This window comes from Odocoileus virginianus, chromosome 29, assembly GCF_023699985.2.
Source record: "Odocoileus virginianus isolate 20LAN1187 ecotype Illinois chromosome 29, Ovbor_1.2, whole genome shotgun sequence".
Lineage (NCBI taxonomy): Eukaryota > Metazoa > Chordata > Mammalia > Artiodactyla > Cervidae > Odocoileus > Odocoileus virginianus.
The window spans coordinates 34,341,791-34,356,334 of record NC_069702.1 but is presented as its reverse complement, the minus strand read 5'-3'; the positions used below and the strand labels follow the sequence as shown (position 1 = coordinate 34,356,334).

General features: G+C 37.1%; 1 pseudogene; it reads right to left on the bottom strand.

The window, feature by feature from the left end:
* Positions 1-11,030: 11,030 nt before the first annotated feature.
* The window catches only part of LOC110137401 (cilium assembly protein DZIP1 pseudogene), a 168,658-nt pseudogene continuing 165,144 nt past the window's right edge, over positions 11,031-14,544 (bottom strand).

Sequence of the window (14,544 nt, the reverse complement as noted above, 5' to 3'; positions counted from 1 at the left end):
AATAAAGTTGTATGCTGAAATTCACACAGAAAATTTGAAAAATATGTATTGGGGATATATTATTATTATTTACCTCTAACCATATTTGTTCATATTCTTTGCTCTACTGAATTTCCTCTTATAACACATCAGATGTCTAATATAATAAAATGTATGTCCTTGTCTATACAGTTTTAGTCTGAAGGAGACTTTGATGACTTAGAATTAATTTCCTCTCTTCCAAGTGGACTCTAAGAAATATAAATACAATCAACATTATTTTCTCTTCATTCTTATAATTCCTGACAATGAAAATGAGGTCACTGATTTTACTTTCATGAGCACTTTTGTCTTTGATTAGAAACCTGAATCTCCTATTTGGCCCCACAGGAATTGCCTTAAGTATTGTATTTAGCATATTTGACACCTGGAACATTATTTTTTTAACACCATATTTCTCTATATGGCAAAATTTTTATCAGTAGTAACAGTGACATAAAACGAATAATAGTAACAGACAGGAAAAAATACTCATGGGGGGAATTTATTGTTATAAAACTTTATGTGGCATTGAAATTTATATGTATAATTATATAAAGGAATATGAAGTAAAAGTTATGAACAATTCTTTTCAATTATATTAGTGTATTTACAAATTAGGGGAAAATAAATATATACCTAAATATATAAATATATACCTAAATATTTAAAATAAATAAATATATACCTACATGTTGATTTGTCTTCAGTTCAGTCAGTCGCTCAGTCGTGTCCGACTCTTTGCGACCCCATGAATTGCAGCATGCCAGGCCTCCCTGTCCATCACCAACTCCCAGAGTTTACCCAAACTCATATCCATTGAGTCAGTGATGCCATCCAGCCATCTCATACAGCCACCTCTGTCATCCCCTTCTCCTCCTGTCCCCAAGCCCTCCCAGCATCAGGATTGAGTCAACTCTTTGCATGACATGGCCAAAGTATTGGAGTTTCAGTTTCAGCATCAGTCCTTCCAATGAACACCCAGGACTGATCTCTTTTAGGATGGAGTGGTTGGAAGTCCTTACAGTCCAAGAGACTCTCAAGAGTCTTCTCCAACACCACAGTTGTCTTAATAATGATTAATGACTACAATTTCTACTTTTTGAGGTGTAACTTCTGGAAATTCATCAATGACTTCATCAAAACTGATCTCCTTAACATAATCATGTTCAATAGATAGTCTAGTCAGATTTGCCCATCTAGCTTTGCTCACAGTTGATTGAAGAGTGATAGTGAAAGTTGCTCAGTCATATCTGAATCTTTGGGACTCCATGGACCATGCAGTCCATGGAATTCTCCAGCCTAGAATACTGGAGTGGGTAGCCTTTCCCTTCTCCAGGGGATCTTCCCAGCCCAGGGATCGAACCCAGGTCTCTAGCATTGCAGGTGGCTTCTCTACCAGCTGAGCCACAAGGGGAGCCCAAGAAAAAGGGAAGTGAGTAGCCAATCCCTTCTCCAGTGGATCTTCCTGACCAGGAATCCAACAGGGGTCTCCTGTATTGCAGGCAGATTCTTTACCCATTGAGCTATCAGGGAAGCCTGATTGAATAATGCTTTTTATTAATTTTTATTTTAAAAATTTCCTTTCACATGAATAATTGAGATATACAAATAGTTTTGAAAAGTCTTTTTTTTTTTTTGAAAAGTCTTAAAGATAAGTTTGACAGAAATTTATAAAAATCCCATTTCATAATGAATTTTAGAAATGGGAATGTTGTCTTTGTTTCTTCAGGATTAATTATAGAAGCTTTGAAATGCCTCTGTAGAAAACAATATGTATATAAATATATGGAGAGAGAGAGCCTAAAATAAAATAAATAAATAAAACCAAAACTCTAAGTAGTCACATTGAATGACAGATGAAATTAACTTAGGTTCTTTTCTTTTGTCCTTTAAATCACTCTGCAATCACTATTCATTCTGAGTTAACAGATTAATACCTGAAATATGTGGTACTGGAAGAGTTAAAGACTTTCTTCCAGAGTGAGCTCAAACAATCCCAAGTTTTAATGAGTTTAGTTTCAATACAAATATATGTATTTGAATCCACAAGGTTTGAGGGCAAACTGTAAAACCCAAGTTAATTTGCATATAAAGTATATTGAATAAAGGGTAAATATTAAGTATCTGTTAAGTTGAAAATTGCATATGTACCTAAATGTAAAAATAAATATGTTTAGAACTTAATAGGTGCAGCAGTTGCTTAAAGAAGTATTTTATCGCTAACATAGAACTGCTAGCACATGTTTATAATAAAAAGCCATCCATGTTTTGTTGTCAGATTATTGGCACTCAAATTGTCAGGCCATCAAATATAGTCAACACTGTGGCCACAACAATTCACATCTTTCCCATGTGCAAATACATTCATCTCTTCTCCAAGTCTCCTTCTATTAAATAACCAACTTGAAGTTTAGGGTTTGATTATCTCCATCAAGATGGAATGCAAATAAAGATCCTCAGGTGTGGCTTTTCTCCAGATGAAGACCTTGAACTAAAGAAACATGTTATTGTCCCCAAACACCTAGCACCAGCATCCCTTTGTAAAAGAAGAGTGTGATTAACACAGTGAAAGTGTTAATCACTGAGTCATGTCTGACTCTTTGTGACCCCATAGAGTGTAGCTTGCCAGGCTCCTTTGTCCATGGAATTCTCCAGATAAGAACACTGGAGTAGGTTGGCATGCTTTCCTTCAGGGGATCTTCCTGACCCAGGGATCAAACCCATCTCTTGCATTGCAGGAAGATTCTTTACTGTCTGCGCCACCAGGGAAGCCCAACACAGTAGATACTGCCATATAAAATGGGAAGAAATAAGAGACACCAAGCCATAGCTGGACCCATGTTGTCAGAGTTCCTTGATTAAGCACTTTCAGGAGAGCTTCTCTGAAGCTCTCAGCTTCACCCTCCATGCTCTTTGTCCCCCAACCCCTCCCCACCCCACTCCCATTCTCACCAATCTTCCTCTTTTTTTATTAAAAAAAAATGGTCCAGTTTTACAATTGAAAGACTTTTCTTTGTCATCCTACAAATAAAAGTTGTATATCAGAGGCTTGTATTCATTTGGTCTCTTTCTCTGTCACTTTTAGTTCAAAATGGATCACTCTTTTAAATTATTTAAGATATTTTTATATAACAATTTATAATTCACTCCTTTAGACAAAAGCTACCACATAAATTCTTTGTGAAGAGCCTCTCTTTACTTTGGGCTGCAAGTGTGATGTTGTGGAGAAATACTCTCAACAAACACTTTTTGTTTACCTACGAGGGTCTGCAGGTCCTATTTTGAATCATTAAAAGGTCTTGATAATGGTGTCTTTATTTGTGCCAAGTCACTTCAGTCCTGTCTGACTCTTTGTGACTCTATGGACAGTAGCCTACCAGGCTCTTCTGTCCATGGGATCATCCAGGCAAGAATACTGGGCTGGGTTGTCATGCCCTCCTCCAGACCAAGGCATCCAACCTGTGTCTCCTGAGTCTCCTGCATTATCGCTGGTTTCTTTACTGCTGAGCCACCAGGGAAGCCCAGCAACCTCTGTATGAATTATCAGTTGCTGTAGAGTCAAGCATAAAAAAAGAAAATTAGAGATACCAAGGGAATAATTCATGCAAAGATGTGCACAATAAAGGACAGAAATGGTATGTACCTAATAGAAGTAGAAGAGATTAAGAAGAGGTGGCATGAATTCACAGAAAATCTATACAAAAAAGATCTTAATGACCCAGATAACCACAATGATATGATCACTCACCTAGAGCCAGACATCCTGGAATGCTAAGTCAAGTAGGCCTTAGGAAACATTAGTACTAACAAAGCTAGTGCTAGTGATGGAATTCCAGCTGAGCTATTTCAAATCCTAAAAGATGATGCTGTTAAAGTGCTGCATTCAATATGCCAGCAAATCTGGAAAACTCAGTAGTGGCCATAGAACAGGATAAATGTCTGTTTTCATTCCAGTTCCAAAGAAGGGCAGGGCCAAAGAATGTTCAAACTACTGCACAATTGCACTCGTTTCACATGTTATCAAAGTAATGCTCAAAATTCTCCAAACTTGATTTCAACATTATGGGAATCAAGAACTTCCAGATGTACAAGCTAGTTTTAGAAAAGGTGGAAGAACAAGAGATCAAATTGCCAACACCCCCTGGATCATAGAAAGAGTAAGGGAATTCCATAAAAGCATGTACTTCTACTTGGTTAACTATGCTAAAGCCCTTGACTGTGTGGATCACAACAAACTGTGGAAAAGTCTTAAAGAAATGGGAATACTAGACCACCTTACCTGCCTTCTGAGAAGTCTGTATGCAGGTCAAGAAGCAACAGTTAAAACCCAACATGGAACAAATAAGTGGTTCAAAATTGGGAAAGGGGTACATTAAGGCTGTATACTATCACCCTGCTTATTTAACTTCCATGCCAAGTACATCATGAGAAATGCTGGGCTGGATGAATCAAGATTGCCGGTAGAAATATCAATAACCAAAGATATGCAAATGGCACCACCCTTCTGGCAGAAAGCAACTAGTAACTAAGGAGCCTCTTGACAAAGGTGAAAGAGGACCTTTAAAAATTTGGCTTAAAACTAAACATTCAAAAAACTAAGCTTATGGTATCTGGTCCCATCACTTCGGGGCAAATAGATGAAACAATGGAAACAGTGACAGACCTTTACTTTCTTGAGCTCCAAAATCACTACGTGTGGTGACTACAGCCATGAAATTAAAAGACACTTGCTTATTGGAAGAAAAACTATGACAAACCTAGACAGAATATTACAAAGCAGAGACTTTACTTTGCCAACAAAGTATAGTCAAGGTATGGTTTTCCAGTAGTCATGTATGGATATGAGAGCTGGACCATAAAGAAAGCTGAGTGCTGCAGAATTGATGCTTTTGAACTGTGGTGCTGGAGAAGACTCTTAAGAGTCCCTTGGACTGCAAGGAAATCATACCAGTCAATCCTAAAGGAAATCAATCCCACAAATTCATTGGAAGGACTGATGCTGAAGCTGAAGCTCCAGTATTTGGCCATCTGATGCAAAGAACCAAATCAGTGGAAAAGACCCTGATGCTAGGAAAGATTGAAGGCATGAGGTGGGTATGACAGAGGATGAAATGGCATCATGGATTCAAAGGACTTGAGTCTGAGCAAACTCTGGAAAATTTTGAAGGACAGGAAGCCTGGCATGCTGCAGTCCGTGAGGTCACAGAGAGTGGAACAAGTCTTATTGACTGAACGACAACAACAAGAAGCATAATTTAAGCCCAAATCAGGGACTATCTATTGCAGATATTCAACTTAATTATCCCCAAAATTTAAAGGGTAGATTTTAGTACACTGCTTAAACTGGGTGAGGAAATCTGCTTATCTAGTTCTAGGGTTAAATATTAGGCAGCCCAAAATTTCTATGGGTAGAAACGCTGACATTTTCTTCTCTATGTACTCCTTTTTTTTTTTTTTTTTTTTTCATCAGTTGGAGGAGAATTACTTTACAATATTGTAGTGGTTTTTGCCATACATTGACATGAATCAACCATGGATTTACATGTGTTCCCCATCCCTATCCCCCCTCCCGCCTCCCTCTCCACCGGATCCCTCTGGGTCTTCCCAGTGCACCAGCCCCGAGCACTTGTCTCATGCATCCAACCTGGGCTGGTGATCTGTTTCACCCTTGACACTCTTTTTTGTTTCCTTCTGAAAAGTTAATTTAGAAATTAATTACATCATTCGTTAGTCCTCTCAGGCCACAATTTGAACTGCATTAATTTACCATGTGTATCCAAAACACATTGGGCTTCTCTGGTGCCTCGGTGGTGAAGAATCCACCTGCCAATGCAGGAGACACAAGGTTCTATCCCTAGGTCTGGAAGATTCCCTGGAGAAGGAAATGGCAACCCACTCTAGTATTCTTGCCTGGATAATCCCATGGACCAAGAAGCCTGGCAAGCTATAGTCCACGGAGTTGCAAAAGAGTTGGGCATGACTTAGTGACCAAACTACAGCAGCATAACAAATACATAACAATGCCAAGATCATAGTCATCTTTCAAAAGATATTTGTTAAATGAAAAAATTCTTAGCTGTATAATATGAAGACTTCTTGGAGACATCCTCAAAAAAGACTATCTGCAACCTAGAGAAAATATTTCTCCTAACTTTCCTCAAATACTGCCCTTTGAATTTCTCCTAACCTCCAGGTTGTGCATCCAAAACTAAATAATTCATTATACTAAATAAATTTTATTGTCTATGATTTTTGAACTCTGGTGTACTTATATGAGTCTGTGTTTAAAACAAATTTCAGCATGTATTTGTCAAAACATTATACTTAGAGATTATAACATCATAAAATCAGGGCAAGATATAAAATCTACAGAGAGAGATTCCACTGCTTCTCCTTTAGCATCATCAACCCCTAATTAACATTTCAAAATGTAACAGTTGAAAATCAGAGCTGCTTGAAAGTGAAAACATGTATTTTTTTTTTTTTTTTTTTGGTCAGAATAGCAATAGAATGTTGCCCTTGATTCAGTCTTCTAGATCCAAGGAAATGATAGTCATCTTCTTTTAGATTACCTCCAATAGCAATATAACAGACATATACTGAAATAATACTCAAATTAATCACATCTAATTTTGAAAATGAGAAGCAATTTTTTTATGACTAGCTGCATAGGAAAGAATAACAAATATGTACAAATAGAGTGTTGCAAGTAAAGCAAATTGAATATATTTGGTTCTAACAAACTAATAGACTTAATAGGAAGGGTTTACAATATGTGGGTTTGATTGACAGCACTGTTGTGAATGAAAATCAGTGTACACTTTGGAATTTCAAAAGATTACTGATTTATATGAACTTCCCCAGTGGCTCAGTGTTAAAGCATCCACCTGCAATACAGGAGACATACGTTCCATCCCTGGCTCGGGAAGATCCCCTGGAGAAGGGAATGGCAATCCACTCTAATATTCTTGCCTGGAGAATCCCAAGGACAGAGGAACCTGGTGGTCTACAGTCCATGGGGTTGCAAAGAGTCAGACATGACTGAAGCAACTTAGCACACACTAATGTATATATACACATATAAATAATTGAATATACTTGTTTTTACTCTGAATATTTGTTTAGCATGGCATATGATAAACATATGGCATAAAATACATGTCTTGGAAAATAAATTCTTCTTTCCCTATTATGTGCATGCCCATTTTATTTTATGGTTATATCTGTGAGCAGACAGATTCCAATATGGCCCACAAGATTTCCACCTCCTGTTGTGAAAAGTCTTGTATAGGCTCCCCTTTTTGTGTGTGGGCAGAACCTATGGATATGATGCACCTTTTCCCCTTAATACCTTACATTGTATGTGGAAGGTGATTCAAATAATAGTAGTTTGTGTGACTTTGATTTAATCATAAGGGCTTGGGATGGGGTGGGATATCCTGACCTAATCAGGTGAAAATTTAAAATAGAGCTTATTCCTTCCTTAAGATGAGAGAAATTCTCCTTCTGACCTTAAAAAGCTGCTACTGTGAGATATGAAAGAAATGAAGTGTTCCAACAACCACCTGAGATGTTAAGAAGACTCAGAGCTTCAGAAAGGGAGGCTGCTTGAAGTGGTCATCAAAAAGGTGGCAAGGAGACTGCAGACACCATCTCCCACCAGAGATCAACAAGTAGATAGCTGTTTGCAAACAAAAGCAGCCATAGAGCTCTTAATTCCATGTTAGAAATTTCAGCAACACAGTGAAACAAAAACCTTGAGAATAACTGCACAAGACTCCATATGTGAGACAACAAAAGAGACACAGATATAAAGAACAGACTTTTGGACTCTGTGGGAGAAGGCGAGGGTGGGATAATCTGAGAGAACAGCACTGAAACATGTATATTACCATATGTGAAATAGATCACCAGTCCAAGTTTGATGAATGAAATAGGACACTCAAAGCTGGTGATCTGGGACAACCCTGAGAGATGGGATGGGGAGGCAGGTGTGAGGGGGATTCAGGATGGGGGACATATGTGCTCCCATGGCTGACTCATGTCAATGTATGGCAAAAACCACTACAATATTGTGAAGTAATTAACCTCCAACTAAAATAATTAATTAATTAAAAAAGAAAAGAATAAACAGCTTCATTTTGCCTTCATCATTCTATTCCCAAAGCTGGCATTGCTCAATGCCAAGAAAGAACTCCCCAGCTAGAAAGAATCCCCTCACCAGGCAAGGAAGAGCAAGATGAGAAACAAGCTTCCCATACAACACATTCAAATCACATAGAACTTTTCTGGGTTAGTGGCAGTCTGCTTTCTCTGTTTAGAAGATCACTATGTGTGGCTGAACATTAATCTTTAATAAATTATGAGGGCTTGTGTTAAAACACAGAGAAAATAAAATTTTAAAAACATTACATTTTAAAACAAAAGAGAGAAATAGAATGAAGAATGATTCTACCAGAAAATCTGGGCAAGGTTACTGAAATTGAGGGTAATCCTGAATGCTAAATTTCAAACTAGTCTATGAATATTTGCATCAAAAGAGAAAAATATTTTCTTGGCTCTGAATTTCTAACCTGTAAGTTTCATAGAAGTAATTTGTTCTATGGTATAAATTAGAGTTCTGATTATTTTCATCGATTAAATTGATTAATCACCAAATCCCATAGGTGTATATTTTTATAGGTCTAATTTAGATTAGGCAGTCCCTGAGGCATATATTCACATACACTGTGGAAGCTCTAGCATTCCAGGTCTTGGTCTTCCCCAGTTCAACACAGCCTCATAGAATAGTTTCTAAATGTGGAGAACAAGAAGGATCCAGGTTACCAAAGAGAGCTGCACATAGCCATGGAGTAGGTCCCTTGACCCAACCCCACATTGCTCATCCAGCATATTTCAGAAAAGTCCTACAGATATAAGGTAAGATATCTGTCTTTTCTTCAGGGCTGATTCTTCCACCTGTATTCATACCTTCATTTTCTTTTTCCCTTATCCCCACTGTTACCTTGTTCCATCAGTAACTGCAACTTCTGTTTACATTTCAAGCATCACCTCTTTATAAAAAGCTATTCCTTTTTCAATATTTATCAACATGCACTCCTACTGTAAAATAAAACAAAATCTTTCATTTGATCCTCCCTTTCTCCTCTAGTTCATATTGCATCTTTCTTCTTCTCTTCATTTCTGATTCCCTGGCATAGAGATGGGGATGGAGAGTACAAATTCTGTTAAAACTTTCTTATCTTTCTGGCACTTGTTTCCTTGCTTTACCGCCCCCCCCAACCCAAGAGTTTATATCTTCTCTTCTGATGCTTAAATCTTTCCAAATACACTTACCATTGCTCCTGTAACTTTCTGGTTTGGTATTCTCTTGCTTTCATAACAATCTCTTCCATTACACTTAAAAATTCTTAAGAGTAAGAACATTTACTCATATTAATGTCATCCCCAACTGGTCCAGTGCTTCCTACAAGGTGAAAGTGAAAGTGAAAGTCGTTCAGTCATGTTTGACTCTTTGGGACTCCATGGCCTATACAGTTGATGAAATTCTCCAGGCCAGAATACTGGAATGGGTAGATGTTCCCTTCTCCAGGAGATCTTCCCAATCCAGGGATGGAACTCAGGTCTCTGGCATTGCAAGCATATTCTTTACTAGCTGAGCCACCAGGAAACCCAAGGTGAGCATGAAGCAAACACTTTAAAATAAAATGTGATGAAAATAGTTTTCCTGAACATATATTAAAGATGTTTACAACTGCTGAATTCTCACCAGTTGGACACATCTTGGAAGTCAGAACCCAGACTGATAGACAGAAAATTGCCATCATACCAGAAGTTCCCTCATTCTATTTTTTGTTACAAATTCACACTTCCACAGTAACAATTATCCTGACTTTTAACAGTGTAGATTAGTTTCAACAAGTTTTGTACCTTATAAAAATGGAAATACATTGTTTAAACTCTTTTATATATGAAGCCTTTTATACAACATTTGTTTGTGAAATTCATTCATATCATTGCTTTTAGTTATAAATTGCCCACGCATCAATGTCACATCATATTAATCTAATTAAATGTTGATGAACATTTTAACATTATTTTTAGTTTAGGGAAAAAAAGAATAGTGCTTCTATAAACACTTTGGCATATGACCTTAGATGATGTATATCCATATACATAAATTTATATTGAATGTATACCAAGAAAATAATTGTTGGTTCATAACATGTGTATATATTCAGCTTTAATAAATATTTTGAAAATAGAAATAGAAAATATGGATATTTTCAATATACATAAATATAACAAGATACTTTCTTGACTTACTTTAAAATATATTGCTGATTTTGTTATTTCCCCAATACCACTGAAACTTTTCTAAATCCAGCTTAAACATATGGAAGTTCCTAGTTCATGTACTGCTGAAGACTGGCTTAGAGAATTTTGAGCATTACTTTGCTAACATGTGAAATGAGTGCAACTGTGTGGTGGTTTGAACATTCTTTGGTATTGTCTTTCTTTGGGATTGGAATGGAAACTGACCTTTTCCAGTCCTGTAGCCACTGCTGAGCTTTCCATTTTTGCTGGCATCTTGAGTGCGGCACTTTCACAGCTTCATCTTTTAGGATTTGAAATAGCTTAGCTGGAATTCCATCACCTCCACTAGCTTTGTTCATAATGTTGCTTCCTAAGGCTCACTTGACTTCACACTCCAAGATGTGTGGCTCTAGGTGAGTGATCACACCATCATGATTATCTGGGCCATGAAGATATTTTTTGAATAGTTCTGTGTATTCTTGCCACCTCTTCTTAGTATCTTATGCTTCAGTTATGTCCATACCATTTCTGTCCTTTTTCATGCCATCTTTGCATGATGTGATCAATGTTAAGAAATAAAGGGAAGCAATAGAATGGGAAAGACTAGAGATTTCTTCAAGAAATTGTTTTCCTCTATTTCTTAGCATTGATCACTTAGGACGACTTTCTTAACCCTCCTTTCTACTCTGCATTCAGATGGGTGTGTCTTCCTTTTCTCCTTTGCCTTTAGTTTCTCTTCTTTTCTCCACTATTTTTAAGGCCTCCTCAGACAGCCATTTTGCCTTTTGGCATTTCATTTTCTTGGTGATGGCTTTGATCATCTCATGCTGTACAATGTCAGGAATCTCTGCCTGTAGTTCTTCAGTAACTCTGTATATCAGATCTAATTCCTTGAATCTATTTGTCACTTCCACTGTATAATATGAGGGATTTGATTTAGGTCATACCTGAATGATCTAGTGGTTTTCCCTACTTTCTTCAATTTAAGTCTGATTTTTGCAATAGGGAGTTATCTGAGCCACAGTCAGCTCCCAGTCCTGTTTTTGCTGACTGTATAGAGCTTCTCCACTGTCAGCTGCAAAGACTGTAATAAATCTGATTTTGGTATTGACCATCTGGTGATGTCCACGTGTAGCGTTGTCTCTTGTGTTGTTGGAAGAGAGTGTTGGCAATGACCAATGCTTTCTCTTTGCAAAACTCTGTTAGCCTTTGCTCTGCTTCATTTTATATTCCAAGGCCAACCTTGCCTATTACTCCAAGTATCTCTTGACTTTCTACTTTTGCATTCCAGTCCCCTATGATGAAAAGGACAGGGTTTTTTGGTGTTAATTCTAGAAGGTCTTGTAGGTCTTCATAGAACCATTCAACTTCAGCTTCTTTGGCATTAGTGGTTGAGGCATAGACTTGGATTACTGTGATATTGAATAGGTTGTCTTGGAAATGAACAGAGATCACTCTGTCATTCATTTTGAGATTGTACCCAAGTACTGCACTTCAGACTCTTTATTTGATTACGAGGGCTACTCCATTTCTTCTAAGGGATTCTTGCCCATACTTGTAGATATAATTGTCTTCTGAATTAAATTCACTCATTCCAGTCCATTTTAGTTTGCTGATTCCTGAAATGTCAATCTTCACCCTTACCTTCTGCTGTTTGACCACTTCCAATTTACCTTGATTCATGGACTTACCTAATATCCCAGGTTCCTATGAAATACTGTTCTTCACAGCATCAGATTTTACTTCCATCACCAGTCATATACACAGCTGGGCACTGTTTCTGCTTTGGTTCAGCCTCTTCATTCCTTCTGGAGCTGTGTCTCTGCTCTTTTCCAGTAGCATATTGGGCACCTACTGACCTGGAGAGTTCATCTTTCAGTGTCATATCTTTATGCCTTTTCATACTGTTCATGGGGTTCTCAAGGCAAGAATGCTGAAGTGGTTTGCCATTCTCTTCCCCAGTGGACCATATTTTGTCAATACTTTAGCCACTTGACATGATGAACTAACTCATTAGAAAAGACACTGATGCTGAGAAAGATAGACGGCAGGAGGAGAAGGGGACAACAAAGGATGAGATGTTTGGATGGCATCACCAACTCAATGAACATGAGTTTGAGCAAGCTCCAGGTGTTGGTGATGGATACGGAAGCCTGGTGTGCTGCAGTCTGTGGGGTCAAAAACAGTAAGGCATGACTGAGTTACTGAACACCAAAAAAGTATATGTCAAACAGTGAAGTTTTTAGTAATGCCTCATATATGAATTTAGAGTCCTTTTTTGATGCCTTCAAAGCAGATCAAGTATGTAACTAACATTCTATTCATGTGTCCAAGGAGAGATCTTTTGCTAGAGTTTTTCTTGTGGTCATCCATCAAATCCTGGGGAACTGAACTTTAGTCATGTTGATTCAAATTCTATCAGGCTAACCTGGCAGAGCAGTTTGTCTTTGAATATACATCATGTAAGTTATTACTATTGACAAGTTGTTCTTTAGCCTTCTGTATTTCCCTTTGTCTTCTCACTGAGCATTTTCCATCATTTTTGCTTCACTCTAATTACCAAAAGTAATCAGGTGCTTTTCTAATTCCCCAGGCTAGTACATCATTACTCTGAGAGATCATTTATTTAATTGAGAAGGATGTCTTGGAATCCAGGTAGCAGAGTTAATAATTTTCAACAAGATTCATTAGAGACTCTAAAATCTTGTTGACCAGTGAAGTCTCCTTAAATTTCCTGAGTGAAACTGCACTTACAAAATACAGATAAGAGTGTTCTTCAGTGAAACCTGCAACATGTTTCTCACATAGAATCAGATTAAAAGGATGAAGCACATCTGGAATCAGCATCTGCTTTCTTAAATTTAATTTTCTAGAATTTCAGGGGAACTACGATCCCATGAGCTGTGCAATGCAGCCAAAAAAAAAAAAAAAAAAAAACAAAGAATGAATAAATAAAGAAATAAAATTTCAGACAACCTATTTCTAGGATTATACTTTTTTCCTTAGTGAACTAACATCTAGAGAACAAAAGACTATGACCCCTACACTCTCCCCTCCAACTAAATGCTATTCAATACTTACACAAGGAATATTGATAGTATGAGTACTCCAGTGAAGTGTTAATTCCATTTCTATGACCTAGAAAAGAAAACTATCTGATTCTTTTCACAGAAAACAATGACTAAACTGAAAACCAAAAATACTAATAACATAATATTTCACATTCTCTGTCAAGTTCTGGTTTTATATAAGCATACCTTTTAAACATAGGTACCAAAACAAATATCACTTGTATATATTTTCTTAAAAAATATTTCTAATTACTTATGTAGTCCTCAAAATAAATCAAATGGTTTTTGTGCATTTTGCCTGTGCTTTAAAAAAAAATTAGTTTAGATCACTTACAGTTAATCTGATTTGTCTCACTATGATGATGTCTATGTAAAATGAATGAGTCATTGGGAGATATAAAGGGTTAATTTAAGGTGACCATGTCAAGATTCGCATATGCCTTTGAGTAGATGCACACTAGAAAAGCTTTTAGGATGATGCAGCCAGGAACCAAGGAATACCAGTGGCCTCTAGAAGTAAAACAGTCAAGGACAGATTCAACCCTGAGGGCCCCAGACAACTGATTCAGCTGACATCTTGCTTTACCTTTAGTAACACTTTTTTTCTTTCATTTCTTCCCTTTAGAACTATAAAAAATAAGCTTGTATTGTTTTAAGCCACCAAAAAATAAAAAGCTTTTAGTTCTAGGATTCACATCTGAGTGTAAGCATACAGGATATCACAATAATTTACAGTTGTTCTGAATGTTATACAAGCCCAGTGGCTACCATATAACCTCAAATGCTGGAAAGTACATAAGCAACATAAGAAACTTTGAGACTCAGAGAATTGGCAAGAAAAGTAATTTCTGATGGGAGAGGAAAAATGGAAGTTAAAAACGGATAAATGCATGAAATATATATGACTTTTGCACGTATCAATCTAATAAGAATGCAAATATTGTGAATACTTTCTACTCATACAGTACTGACATTTACCAAATAGAATTCTGTTATTTGACCTCCTTCTGTAAACATTGACATTGCAGTCACATTTATAATAGATTTCTGTCTGTTTTACTGCAGCTGAATGTTTCCACCGGGAATGTTATTAGTTATTATGGCTGAAAATGCACCTGCACCAGCTGTGCGGCTA